This window comes from Bombus pascuorum, chromosome 4 (assembly GCF_905332965.1).
Source record: "Bombus pascuorum chromosome 4, iyBomPasc1.1, whole genome shotgun sequence".
NCBI lineage: Eukaryota > Metazoa > Arthropoda > Insecta > Hymenoptera > Apidae > Bombus > Bombus pascuorum.
Genome location: NC_083491.1, coordinates 3,170,762 through 3,185,379, shown reverse-complemented (window position 1 = coordinate 3,185,379; position 14,618 = coordinate 3,170,762). Strand labels below are relative to the sequence as shown.

The 14,618-nt window shown below is 38.6% G+C and overlaps 1 long non-coding RNA gene across 1 annotated transcript in view; it reads left to right on the top strand.

Moving 5' to 3' along the window:
• Window positions 1–13,461, top strand: part of LOC132905822 (uncharacterized) — a 183,394-nt gene extending 169,933 nt beyond the window's left edge. Inside the window, exon 3 of the long non-coding RNA XR_009657869.1 lies at window positions 13,191–13,461. This is a non-coding gene — a long non-coding RNA (uncharacterized LOC132905822). The remainder of the gene's footprint in view (window positions 1–13,190) is intronic.
• Window positions 13,462–14,618: the final 1,157 nt, after the last annotated feature.

Below are 14,618 nucleotides of genomic sequence, written 5' to 3'. Positions count from 1 at the left end.
ATTTCCAAACATCGACAAACATCATCAAACTATACGTATTTCTTATCCAGCAAAGAAAAATCTTAAAGTATATCAAGATCGAAGCATTGGCGCCTGAAAGGAGGTGAATTTAAAACTTCCAACGTCGTCAAACTTTCTACAACCGCGTTGTTCCAATTGATCTTCCGCTATTAATCGTAAAGACAAGAAATGTACTGTGTTCCAAATCGTTGGTTTTCGTGACCCCAGCAACACGAATATACTTTCAAACAATGACAAAATAACTTCAAACAGAAAGATTCTTAAACTTTCTCAAACACGCGAATTTTGCGCAATCCTTACCGCAGAATGTTCTACATGTTCAACGTTTCAAACTTGAAAGGCTCTACAATGTGTTATGTGACAGTTGAAGAAAATAATGTGCCATCTCAACCTCCGTCAACATAATCAAACTTCGCCTGCTGATCGTCAAACAAATGATACAGGAGGGAGGATCGCGCAAAAACTAAGGAAGATAAAGGGTATTAAAAATCCACACTCCATGAACTCGAAGGTCGGACACGAAGGTCGACCGCACGCTTTTCATTTGGCAACCAGCAATTTTCGTTTACAGATACTTTAGTTTCGCTTATTATCCTCGGCAAAGAGCATCGTTTTGGTGTAAGAACTTGCGGTTGCTCGATCGTAAATACCACAGGATTATCTTTAATGGACACCATTATCATCCTCTCTTTTCTCATCGTCAACCCTTAAACGTGCACGAATGGTTGCGGATTTATGGTCCTTTGTTTCCACGCAATGACGCTTCAACACGTTCAAAGGATTTTAATAATCCTCTTACACGACCGAATACGAAACTATCATTGGTCGACGACCATCTCAAGTCCTCATATGAATCATGCGATACATAGGATATTTATTGACGATTGCTTAGTAATAGCACGATCATATGCGTTATCTATCGTTTATCATAGATGAGGAAGGAATTTGACGAACACCGATGTTTACACGATTGATTGCATTACAAGCTCGCATAGTACCTACCGTAGTAGCTGCTATTGCGTAAAACTCGTCGAATGCTCTATAAAACCAGAGTATAAGAGATTATGGTTGGGAAAATTCCACGGAGACCAACAGCCAGACAAGTTTTCAATAGGAGGAAAGAACTCGAACGTAGAAAGAAGATGTACGTGTCTCCGCTCGTTATCAACCCCCTACGATGCGATCAACGTCCCCGTCAAATTTCTCAAGCAAAGGAAACATCTTCGTACGTCTGCTCGTTACCAAGCTACGCAGTGTACCCGGTCAAAGTTTAAGACACCGAAACCAGAAGCTTTCCGCTATCCAAGCTCTTGCTGCCTCTTTGATACTTTCGTCAATGATCCGAAAGGAAACTGAAGAAGATTGGAAAAGCAAATGCTCGGCGCGATTAACGGCTGTTAAAATTCAACGCGACGTAACTAGCGCGTATATAATGGAAGAAGCTTCTAGCGCGGGAAGAGAAAAGGAGAAGCGAGAGAAATATCGGTGGAGCTAGCGGGCGTGACGGGCCGACGAATCGAAGGCATACAACTCGATGATTCAAGCGTTTAGAGTCGGCTAATACTTTACTCGAGAGATTCGTAAACACACACATATGTAGAGGGATGAGGAGGAGGAGGAGGAAGAGGAGGAGGAGAGGCATTCACGAACGGGCGGCGCGTTCCAACATTAGATCCGAGAGCACCCACCTGTACGCCGGGTCTTTATCGAGCCACCAATTGTTTGCGGAATGAAAATATTGTCCCTGTAAACAAGTGGCTACATTGTGCCAAGCGCGCGCGGCGTTCTTCGTTACAACAAATCACTCCCTCTCCTCGGTGCCTCCTCCGCCTCGTGTATCCGCAGCCGCCGCCGCCGCCCGCCAAGTACGGCACAAGTGCGCAATCGAGTACTGTTTGTTTCGATTAGTACCGATCCTCGATCTACGATTAAATAACGATTTGCTATTTGACCTAGATTACATCGTATCACGGACCGCGATCGATTCTACTCTCTCGTCGATGCTCGCTACCGACGATCTACCGACGCTACGCGGCTACCCACTTTTCCGCTTAGCGTGTCCCCTGAGCCGTACAACTGTACAACGTTTCGTTTCTTCGCCTCGTTTGTTTCTTTCAATTATCGACATAGATTGCTTGATCACGATGAGATGGAAATAGTTTTATTGGAATGATCGAGCGCAGAAAGGTGATTCGACTTCGTATTTCTTTCTGCTTGTTTGTTAACTTTTTGTATATTTTACAAAAGGATTGTTAACAACGCTATGGAGAATCCTTAATTTATTGTATCGATTCAAGCATTATATATCGTGGTAATTTATCGGGTAATTTGATTTAACTCGATAAACGTTTCGCGTTTGAAGTAAGAATTTTTTAGGAAGAAACGTAATTGGAGTTGGGAAAAAATTGGAATCAGTCTGAAAAGACAGAGACCTGGCTTGTTGCAGCAGCATTTTTGCCTCAATTATCCGCTGCTTTATTTTCAGTCCGAACGTCATACTTGGTAACAGTCGGTTTTATTGCATGGAATTTTAACAAACTTATTTGCGCGTGATAAAAAGGCGACACAGAGCCAGAAATTCGTCAGGATCGTGGAAAGAAGACGAGTTCTTTGGATAAACGGAAATTAGCCTAATTAAAGCTGAATATTATGAATTAAAAGTGAATTGTTCGTTCGTTCCCTCGTCTTATCTCTACAGCCGATCCCCGATTAATCTTTAACTGCATCTTCGTTACAAATCTAATTAAGCAGGAAAATTATAAATTAACAAAGAAAAATATTGTAAAATATCCAGTGTCGCTGCATTTTTCGCATCATTTTCGGTCCAATGATATTTAAAAATGCTGCTGTTAAAGAATTAAAAAATTAATTGAGATCGGAGAAGACACGAAAACTACGGTTTTATCAGAATTTTGTTAGAAAACTTTTCTTAAAAATTAATCATAAAAAAGAAGATATCACAGTTTTACAAATTAATTCATTTTACAAACTAAACGAAACGTTGTCGGTTCTCTCCTAATTGTTTTCGCATATTGAAAGCTTCAAAACGCCCTACGAGCCAAACGGTGTTTGACTTCGTTTGAAGCACCGAAACGCGCGAGTCAAGATCCTTCGACTCGATAAAAGTGTTTTGTCATTTTTATACGAAAGTAAGAGGGGTGCTACGAGGGTAGACAGATGGAAGAACGGGCTACGGATCCTGAAGAATGGCTACCTGGTCCACGTGGGTGGTCCACTCCTGTTTTTCCTTCTATTAACGCCGTTGATAGCTTGTTGGCACACAGACCATGGTGCGCCAAGCCAAAGAAACGCGAAAAACTTATCGACTTCTTTCCCAGAGCAAACGTACGTCAGGAAGAAACGTACTAAAGAAGTTGAAAATAACAATTTGATTATTATTTTAGATAATTTCTTAAGATCAAATTCATCAACGTTACGATATTCGTCGTCGATTTTCCAGAAGCAGAATCTGTTTATTTTCATTAACAAAATATCGAAACACGAAGCAACTGCTACAAACACGATCAAAATAATTTGCGTATAATTCTACATAACTTCTGAATATAAAATTCAACATTGCGCTATTCGCTCGATTCCAATGATCAGTTCGATGATCTTCACCGACGACGATCATTTTTATTTTACCTTATCCATCGCTGTTCCATTCGCTTTCGATTCGCCAAAATATCACTCTTCTCGATATTTTGACTTCGATCTTGCTCTTCCATCTACGCACCATAGAAAAAAAAGTCTTCCACGTAAAAGACCAACGAGTTTCACTGAAAATCCAACAATCACCGATTTCTCCAGCCTCGGACTCTTTCATCTTCGGCTCGGCCTAGAAAAATATCTGGACGAGCATGCGGCAACCTAAATACCTGTCATTGGGCATAGAACGAGTGGCACGAGATTTGTTGTTTCAAGGCTTTGCGAAACAACAAACCGTCGCACCGCCGAGAAGTCAATGTATCGCGGAGCGAAAGGAAAATCAGGTGCGTTCGCGGATGGGTCACGTCCGAAAAATACCGGCCATTTTTGTCTGCCAAGTGGTCGGCCGTAAAAATCACGATACGAGACACGAACACGCGTGAATGGCAGACGCGTCTCGTAAATGTTTCGCGTGTTTCGGCATAAATTAGGATGGAAATTTGATTTCGTTAGGTCAGAAGGAGAAAAGCAAGGAAAAACAGAGCTATAATAAAATGTTTAGCTTGCTAAAGACTTCTAACCAAAATATAATCTTATTTATCGATGGAAAATTTCCGAAAATACGGATCTATCGCTCAAGCGTAAAACTAGAAGAATCGTCGAGTAACCTTTGGAAAGACCAAAAGTCTGCTGATGCTCGAAACGCGATTTAAAATTATTCGTTTTACCACGTGAAATCATAATATCGTTTTAACTTGTAAATTAGCGAAATCCCTATTATTATTATAATAAAAAATTACGGCCAAATTCCCAACAAACATCATCGCTAATGCGTACTCGTACTAACCAACTGGAACTTTGTCAGCTCAACGAAAGGAGAAGAAATTAAGTCACATTCGTACTCTGAATATTTTTCCTCTCGAATATTCCTCCTTTCTGCCTAGTTTTATATTCCACGTTCTTACTTACTTATCGCCTAGAAAAACAAGAAACCAGTCCGATGGACAGAAGTCAGTCTAAAACCAACTCGAAGAAGATCTTATTCGTAGTTGTAGGTAGTAGATCGACAAATCCGTGTCTCTGAATGCGAACGACCGAACAAGGAGCTTGTGGACCGTGGCCGAACGCCGTTAAGTCCGTACAAATCTTAATCTGCGACTTCGTAAATCGTTATCACAACATTTGCGCGAGAGAAGAGCGTGAGCCGCATTAAGCACCGGCATAATCAGGGCAAAACCAATTTTCTTGGCCTCGGGAAAACCCAGTTCTACGTACATTTCGAATTTAGGCGATTCTTTGCTTCTCTGAACGCGTCGTGAACGCACAGCGTGGAATTTGTTGATACTCGAAAAATTCTCAAGGCGCATATCGGTCGAATCGATCGAACGAAGATAAACTTGGTAATTTCTCAGTATCATACACATGCTTTTTTAAATACCGAAATTTCTTATTTCTCTTTCATCAACTCGTTTCGTTCTTCTGTTTACTACGTTGCTGTTCACGCGTTTGTTCGTTCGCGATAGATACAAATTTTATTATTTCAATTCTACTCGCAATTTTCATTCTGTACTCGTGTGGAAGATTGATACGAATATAAGCGACGAGTAGAAGATAAATAAAAGTCATCTTTCGAAAAGCATATTCTCACGTTGGACTGGATGCAGTTTGCAAAATGTAAATTCGCGTCAACGTTATCATACACTTCCAACGTACGATATTATTCCCGAAAAGAGATATTCGATTAAAAAGAGATCGTAAAAAGGTGATAAAAAGACAGACCGTCTAACAGAAATGGTAATTATCATCATTGTTCGAAGGATTCGATTAAATACCTTTGTATTTTCTTTTCTTTTCATCGCTGTTCATTGCACGCTGTTATATAAACTCATTGCCTTCGACCGGTGCCAACATCCCCATAAAAAAGAAGCAATTTTCCAATCACTTGGACGATTCGCTTTAACCAAGATTCATCCTCGTTGCACGATTCTTCGCGGCAGCACGATCCTCGAGAACGTGCGACGAGTCTATTATTTTTGCCAGGGGCCGAATCGGGGGTAGCTCGGCTCGTCCTGGTCGTAGATAGGCCGACGGTCGATCTCGAGGGCCGCAAATCTGGCAAAAGCTCGACGAGGCACGCACAGCACGTGACTCCTTCGAGGGCTCGGTCTGCGTCGCCTCGACCACGATAAAGCACACGCGGTGTATCGTTTTTTAAGTGACTCAATTTCGTCCTGCATCCACTTACGCCTGCCCTTCCTCCGATCGTTCTTCCACACTGTTTTCATCCCCGTGTAATTTCGTCGGGGCTCGAGAGCCTTTGCAAACGACGTTTATGGTCCAGAATGATACTGTTCTCGTCGCGTTTTGTGGGAATAGACACGCGTGTCGCGTTATTAGATGCATGCGATCGTTGATCGAGCTACTCGAAAGAATTAGAATAATCGTTGGAAAGGAATTGCCTCGGTGAACTGCTGATACTTTGCGTTGTAATTAATAGAAATAAAACAATTATTTATTTATCTGCGCGTCCTTCTTTTTTTCTTTTTTTTTTTTTTTGGTCGTTGTAATTTTTTTTCTTTCGCATTGTTCGCTTCCTATAGCAAATAAATGATAGATTTATCGTTAAAATTTATTCATCTCGGTCGATCGATCGAATGATTATAGAAATTTCTGAATAAGAGTCAGTTAAAAGACTAGTTAAAGTGTATTTTGGTTCATATTAATAATTGTAATAATATTATAATAATATAATATTAATAATATTGGTTAAAGACGAGGAAGTATATGTAGAAAAATATGCTAAACACATGCCGACAAGTAATCGATGTATCGTATATTTAATTTTAATGCACTGTTCAGTTGATTGGTAAAACGAGATTTTAATCTACTTTAATAAAATCCTTCTGTATTTAATAAAATTTACTTAACATTAAAAATTCATTAAAACTAATTCCGCGTAAAATCATGATAAATATCTTTTATCGATTTATAGATTTTCGGAACCCTCTGAATTTTTATTCCAATCGTCGTGCTTTCGTTTCATTAAAATACCAAAACTTTGAACGTTTCAAACGGAGCTCGATATAAAATCGATAAACTCGATTCTTCCATACTATTTTCAAACCGAAGAAATTTTCTAACGATACAAAAACCCGATTAAATAAAAAATAATGAAAGCAGCGGAAAGAACGTCACGAGGTTAGTATTCTTCGAAACGAAACACTTTTACTTCTTGAACCATCGGACTGATACAATTATGTTACATGTATGTATCTATCCCGAAGAACTTCGAACCTATTGATATTCACGGAACAAAAATATCACGATAATTCGGTTTTATCTACGCCACCTTATCTTCCCCATTATTATCTTAGTCTCAATACGACGTGAGCGATATATCTCTCGATGCAGAAAGTATAAATAGCTGGAAAGCGCGGGCAAAGCTCGTCGAAAATCGCGGCGCTAGTCGGTTGTTTGTCATTGCGGGAAATCGGTAAATATTTGCAAGTAATAACCGAGTCGCTGGCAGGATCAATAGACCACAATTGCTCGACGACGTCTGCCAGGCATCGGGATCTCGTACCCTCGAATCGTTTGCGCAAACTTTTTAACCTGTAAACGGTGTATTCCACAGCTCTACACCGAATAGAATTATTCCAACGATTTGTCTTCTTTCTTCCTTCCTTTCTTTCTTTCTTTCTTTCTTTCTCTTTGTCACCGAGAAAAGCAAGTTCGATGAGCAAGATAAAAGTCCACTGTGCGATGAGTGGTCCTTTTTCGGAGAGTTTGAAAATGGCTAAAAAAACAGGTTTGTAGTTTTATTTGTCGACTCATAAACCGATCGTCGTATTTTCTCGTTGTGAAATAAAAAACAGATGAGGTGGGAAAAAAATTTATTACGGACCAAGAGTATTATCGAACGTGTTATGGACGAAGAGTTTTATCGAATTTGATATCGTGAAAGGGACAGGCAATTTTGCTTTTCGTGCGTCTTCGATACAAAAACAAATCAGGCAAATTGGAAAAGAAACTCGATGAATGTCATAAAATCATAAAATTTTACAAACTGGTATAAACCGAACCAAAAATATTCCTCGCATAAAAGACAATTTCTGACCTATTACCAATAATAGGACAAGTTAACAACGATATTTATGGCTGTTGAAAAGGCCGACGCTCTATGAGTCATCACAGTTGAGAATTCGACAGGCTGACAGATAAACAGTAGCGGACAAATAATATGACGATGAACTGTAGTGTAACAGAAAGTATGACTCAAAAGTGCGATAACGAGGTAAGTGATTCAAAGGAACCAAAGATTTTAACCGATAACGTAACCTGCTGAAAGTAACAAACATTATATTCTATTCTGCTGTCAGATGACTAATTCGTCAGTAAGAAACAGTGCCCATGATCCTAGAATTCTTCCTAAACAATACTATCTTATTTAACGCCAAATCTCTCGAGAGACATTAGCCATATAGCAAACACTTTTGTTTATTTTCTTTTCCCTGTTTTATTTTCTTATTTAATTTATTTAATTTTCTTATTTAATTTTCCAGAAACGATAGAAAACTCCGATTATCGAGTATACATACACTTTGAACTTTACACTCTTTCGAATTTGTTATTCACTGTGACGAAAAGTTACTCCTTGGCTGAATATCGATAGACGAGCATCGAAGCTGACTATGACGAAGAAGTTTTTAACCTGAGAATAATTTGTTGCATCGTCTAGGAAATGTAGAATATTTTGCTCTATTTCTTTTTATTTTTACGAGAAGATAGCGGTAATCATTTTTGGTAACAGATTAGAGATAATACAGCAAGTTGTTTCTTAATATTTTACATCGGAGAGGGGAGGGAAAAGTTTCTTTCGTTTTACGAGAAAATAATAAACGCACGAGGATTTTTGTTTTATATTATTTTGTCGAATTACATTAAAACCGAAATTAACACCGCGACATTTCATAGACTTTCTTTCACAAATTTGTACGAAGATGCACTGTTGTAAAACCTAATACGTTTAGATGATCGATAGCGGAATATTTTCTAGTATTCAAGATTATTTTATAATATTAGCTATTTTTATGCAATCTGTAGTCGTAATTCGTATATAAATTTTACGTAATCGTAAAGTTTCGTAATTTTCTACGATCGAAATATAATTTTCTATATTAATTCGACGATTCGACGATTAATCTTCGTCAGCAGTATCGGTTATCGGTACGTGTGATTAGTAGAAATATCAAGTTAAGAACTAATTAAAACAAATCGTACAAGTATTAGCAGGAAAAATATATAAAACAAGTAAGTACGAACACTGTGATGATATTTCCTAACACGTTGAGAAAACAGGTCTACACTAACGCAAACATCGATTCAGAGAATCTGTACATACGTTCCAGTAAACATTTCTTTATAAATATTTGATCGCTAATATTGAACATGTTTAATGTTCCATCTTCATTAGTTGTGCGCTTTTATTTCCACAAGTCTTGCAAGCACCTTTAATCGACCAACCAAAGATTCATCTAATATTTGCACCGTTGGTATTATTTACAATATTCAACGAGTAATTTATTATATGCTTACAAACCACAAAAATATTTTCACAAATACAAAAATATTGATAGAAGTTTTACTTCTTTTACGACCCTGTGCCTTGTTACTTTTGTTCGTTGTTTACTGTTTTGCCATTTCTTTCTCTTTCTCCTGCGTGTAATTGCCAATCGACAGATCAAACGATTTTTCCATCGTCTTTTGAAACGCTCAAAACCAAGATATACATGTAGCTATAAATACGAAGGAACACTTCTTAAAGGATATTCCCATATTATCCTACAATATCCCATTTGTATTTTTTCAACGACTATAAAAATCCTAATCTTTGGTAGCAACTTACGAACCCATATTCCCAAGAAACAAGTAATTTTCCACGTGGTCAACCTTTTTCCGTCCATTAAACTTACCGTCTATAAAAGTTCCGTCTATTAAATAACCAAGATATCGTAAAAGACGTTTTTTGTTAGTAAAAGAATCATACGGCAAACCTCTATCGTTTTAAAAATTGCAAGTAATTTGGATAAAAATTATGGGTAGCTATCCTCGCGGCTATCACTCCGTCCATTAGTTCAAACAACGGAGAAAAGCAAATGAGATAACTACCGGCGATAAGTCTAATTAAATTCGTGGTACAACAAAGTTTTTGTTCGAGGAAACGGACGGCCGAAGATTTTTCGATATTTTCCAACGAGAAAGGGCGATCCTGTGTCGCGGGGCGCGTGTATAAAAGCAGCACGCTTCGGAATCGATTGTACAAACAAGAACGTCGGTAGTGTATGTATGTGTGTATGTGTGTAGGTGCGTGTGTGTGTGTGTATGCGCGCACCCTCAGCCCCTGGGTGCCGATCTTTCGTTAAATTTCCGTTTCATCGTTTCCGTGCAAACGTACCGCGAAAGGTAAAAGTTTTAAGCAGGCCATCAGGCCAAACCTGAAAAACGTTTGATTTTCGTCGTTCCTCTGCCTCGTTACTCATTCCCATGCCCCTCTTCTCGAACACACCGATACTTCCTACGAACGACCGGTGGAAAACACATTTCTATTTAATTGACGAGGAATGGGTGGAAACGAAACGTAAAAGCTTCCTTCCTCTCGTTTATTTTCCACCTTTTTATCTTTCTTCTTCCTTCCAAGTTTCACTCCGTGTTTCGCTCGTTATAGCTATTCTACGTCCTGTGGTATCGCTGTCGTCATCGAATATAGCCAAAGTATTAGTTTGTCCGAAAAGTGTCTTTCTTTCGCAAACGTGTTTTTTACAACAGCGCATTTTTATACAAACGTGAAAGCAAGCTTGTAAAATGTCGCGGTGTTTATCTCAACAGAACAAAATGGATCGTAGGTAATTCGACAAAATAATATAAAACAAAAATCCTCGTGCGTCTATTATTTCTGCTTAGAATTAAAGAAACTTTTCGGACAAACTAATAGAAAATTCCACCTATTTGCACTTTTCGTTCGAACTTTTCTTGCCAGACAATAAATAGATTATCGTGGTCGGCATTTCTGGTTGATCCAGTTACCATTCGGCGAATATTATTTCCTCCTTGAAAGGTATTCCATTCTGTATCTTTTGAGAATACTTTTTTACGCGCAATAAGATTAGACGAGACGAGGTTCATCTTTATCTGTCAGATTTTCTTCAACTTCGCTGTAAGATATTTTAAGATTAGGACAGCTAGAGAGAAACATTTTTAATCGAGTTGAACGAAACGGAAAGCGTAGGAAGAAATTTTCGTCAACGCCATGTTTAGCAATTTACGTGTTTTTACCAGACGAGAAACGCTCCGTGATATTCTTTGGCGGCTGAAATCGGTCGTTATCGCATGTAATTCAGTTTTTTGCTGGCAAAAATCAGAAGTTTTATGAATATGGAATTATGACACTGCCTGAAAGGTGGCAAAAGGTCATCGACGAAAACGAACAATACCTAATTGAATAAAGCTGTGTTTTAAGCAAAAATTTGGAATTTTCCTTATTTAAAATGCGCAATCACTTAATTGCTAACCCTCACCTGTCACCGTAATTTAATTAACGTTACCGATCATCGCAACGGTCATTTACCATCGATAAAAGATCGGATTTCTATCTTTTACCGCCTCAAAGAGTAACCCTGTTTCTCTAACCAGCTATTTTTCTACCGAGATCTGGCGAAAAATCTCGATACGCGAACGTGTATCTTGAAAAACCGGACGAATCAGACTTTCGTTACGTAAAGTAAAAATCGTTAAGGGTGTAACACGAAGTAAAGAACGATCGATGAGCACGTCGAAAGAGACAGCAGGTGTTGGATGAGCGTGGCCGATCAAACGGCTCGAATTGGCAGCGATTTCTCGACTGACAACTCACCCCCTTCTTGTTTCAGTCAATTTTAATAATATCAGCCCGTTCGGTACGCCTTCGTGCACGATGACTCGCACGATTTTACGACGGCTTTCAATTATCCGGGGAACCATACTCCCACGGGCCGCTGCCCTCGCGAAATATCGATCCTCGTGCTCTCGACTGCGTGGCTGTCGGAAGTGGGTGGAACGAGGAATTACGTTACGGAGGCGAGACTCGACGATAATCGTCGCTGCACTTTTCCAGATCGTACTTGCGCGTCATAGAGGTAGAAAAAATTTATTTAGAACAACGTGGAAGAAGATTATCGGGATGAATAAACCGCGACCGTCTATGCGAATTTTTATTTTTACAGACTCAATCGGACGGACGAAATTGAGATAAAAATTTATTTCGTCCAGTGTGAATTACAATAAACGCTATGCTTTCGATATTTCCTATATTTCTGTACGTTACGTTCGTTTGCCTTTAAGTCGGCTACAAATTCACAAATGTTCGCAGTCGTCCAACATCTTTGGGACGAAGGAAGAACATCTGCGATGGATCTACGAACGCAACCGTTTTAAAGGAAAATCACAAAGGCCAGGGGAAATATATTCGTCGTAATCGTCGTTGTCCAACCGAGCTCATAGTTAAACCGCGTGCACGTGAAAAAGTGTTTAGCGGCGGAAAACAAAGTGCAGGATTATTTGCCGCGAAGAAGAACGCTCCTAAGGGTGAAGTATGGTAAATGAAATGCGTAGAAGCGAAAATAATACAGATCGACCCTGACCACACGTATTCGGTCGAGGTTACCATGTTGGTTCGCAGGTAATCGCCACGAGGACTCGCGCCGAAGATAAGTTTCACTAAATTCCGTCGCCGTATAATAAAACCTTGGAAAAACCCGCGTGTCAGGTAGGAAAAAGAAGCGGTTTCTTTTAAAGGAAAACGTGCGAAGGGAAACCTAAAATTCTACCATAAAACGATAATCGACATACAACAGCGGTACCTTGGCTCAAACGTATTCCAGAGAGACGATAGAAAAAGTGAAGGAAAAAGGGATGATAGTCCCAGATGTAGATTTTTTCCTCTCTTTTATCTTTCCTTTTCGTTTTTTTCTTACTTTTGAAAAGACAATAAAGCGAACCAACCATCGAACGACTACCCTATAAAGAGCTTAGTAGCAATTTTTATGATCGCATGGACGAGAAGTAGAATTGTTACAATTAGCAGAAAATTTCCCTGATAAATTTTTCGATGAGACGTAGAGAATACGAAGAAACCATTGATATAGAATTATAGTAAATCGCTGGAACTATCTGGGCGGTTAAAATCTCTGATTCGTAAATTTGTTGAGAAATTTTCCAAATTTACAATGCAGCAATTTGTGCAGAATTTTTGTTATATACCATTTTAATTCTTTCGTACGAATTTCATGAATCGTTTTCGTAAGAAAAAACGCACCACGCAAAGGGAGAAGCATTGAGACTACAGCGAGGAAAGATTCGATTCGTAGCAACGGATCGTTTTATCGTAACACATTTCTCGGTTTCTACCTAAGCTTCGATCGAAACAATGTTTTGCTATCATCACCTACACCGATGGTATCCATATATCGAGCCTTTTACTGTTTCAGACGATCTTCGTGGGAAGCTGTGCACCGAAGACAAACAGCCATACACAAGAATAACATCTTTCGCGTTCCGCTAATCACAACACTTGGTGCTGCCTGTACACGGACGTGGAGACGACGATGGAAAAACATAGCGCGGTCGTGGTTCCGATGGAAAAAGTACCGCTTCTATCGGCGGGTTAATGAAGTGGCCTGGGCGCGACAATTGTTTTTGTTCAAAACATACGAACGTAATTACAAATAAAAATCCATACTATTTTAATTTTTATCTATTCTTCCTTCTTTTTCTTCTTTTTTTTTTTTTTTTTGGTAACTGAAATTAAATATTTTACGGTTAATTCCATAAACAGGTATAATTTTCGTAACACTATTACTATTTTAATACAGCGATTTGCAAAATGAAACGAATAATAAATGTACCAAACACGAATACCACAGTCCTACAGAGATTTCGTAATATCTTAACAAATAGACAGACAAATCATCCATCCGACAGGTTTCTTCGTGTACATTTTCTTTTATTAAAGTCTCAAGAATATACGCATACATATGATTATTTATTAAAACAATCCATCCGAAAATGTGTGACACAGAACTATCTGAAATCATCCTCTTTGTGTATGTATAACGCTTTGAGTATTTTCTAACTCGACGTATAAAACCGTGACAATAATTTAGTCACGAGTAAAGTATATACGTACAGAGATGAAAAAATCGTGAAGATTCTATTTAGTGCCTTTAACGAAAAATTATACGTGCTATTATTATTAGGCTACGATTATTCTTAATGATTATGGACATCGGTTATCTTAAGTGTTAGGGGCATCCAGTAGAAAGGTCACTTTTAGTGCGAAATTACCCTCCGATCGGTTATCCGATTAAAAAATACAGTGGAACCTGAGCGTTCGGCACGATCTTAATGGCACTTCGAGAATTATTTGATCGGTAATTACGGTAATTACAGTGCGTTTCGATCATGCGCGTGGTGTATAATACAGGCCACGATATAGCCAGGCTGTAAATTAATCCTTCGTCTGCAGTATCCTTGAAACTGAAAGCGACTTTTATGCAGAGAAATTAGGAGAAAAACCGGGTGAAAAATCCGTTTTCGACAATTAACACGGCGTTTAAACTTTTCCACGAAAAGAGTTACACGTTAGGAATTACATCGAAATTGATCGAGACTTAGATATTAAAGAAACATTAAATTCACTATGTATATTTTATTTTCGAATTCCACATAGTGAAACAGAAAATGATCGATGTCGTTTCATTTACAGATCGAGAAGCTACAAATATATCAATCGTTGTTAGCAAATTGAAAAATAAAAGACAGATCGTAATATAAATATAAATTTGTATTTTGATGTGTTACATGAAGGATGACTATATTAAAAATGTTCTTGTACACGCTTAACCGAGCTTTTAGAT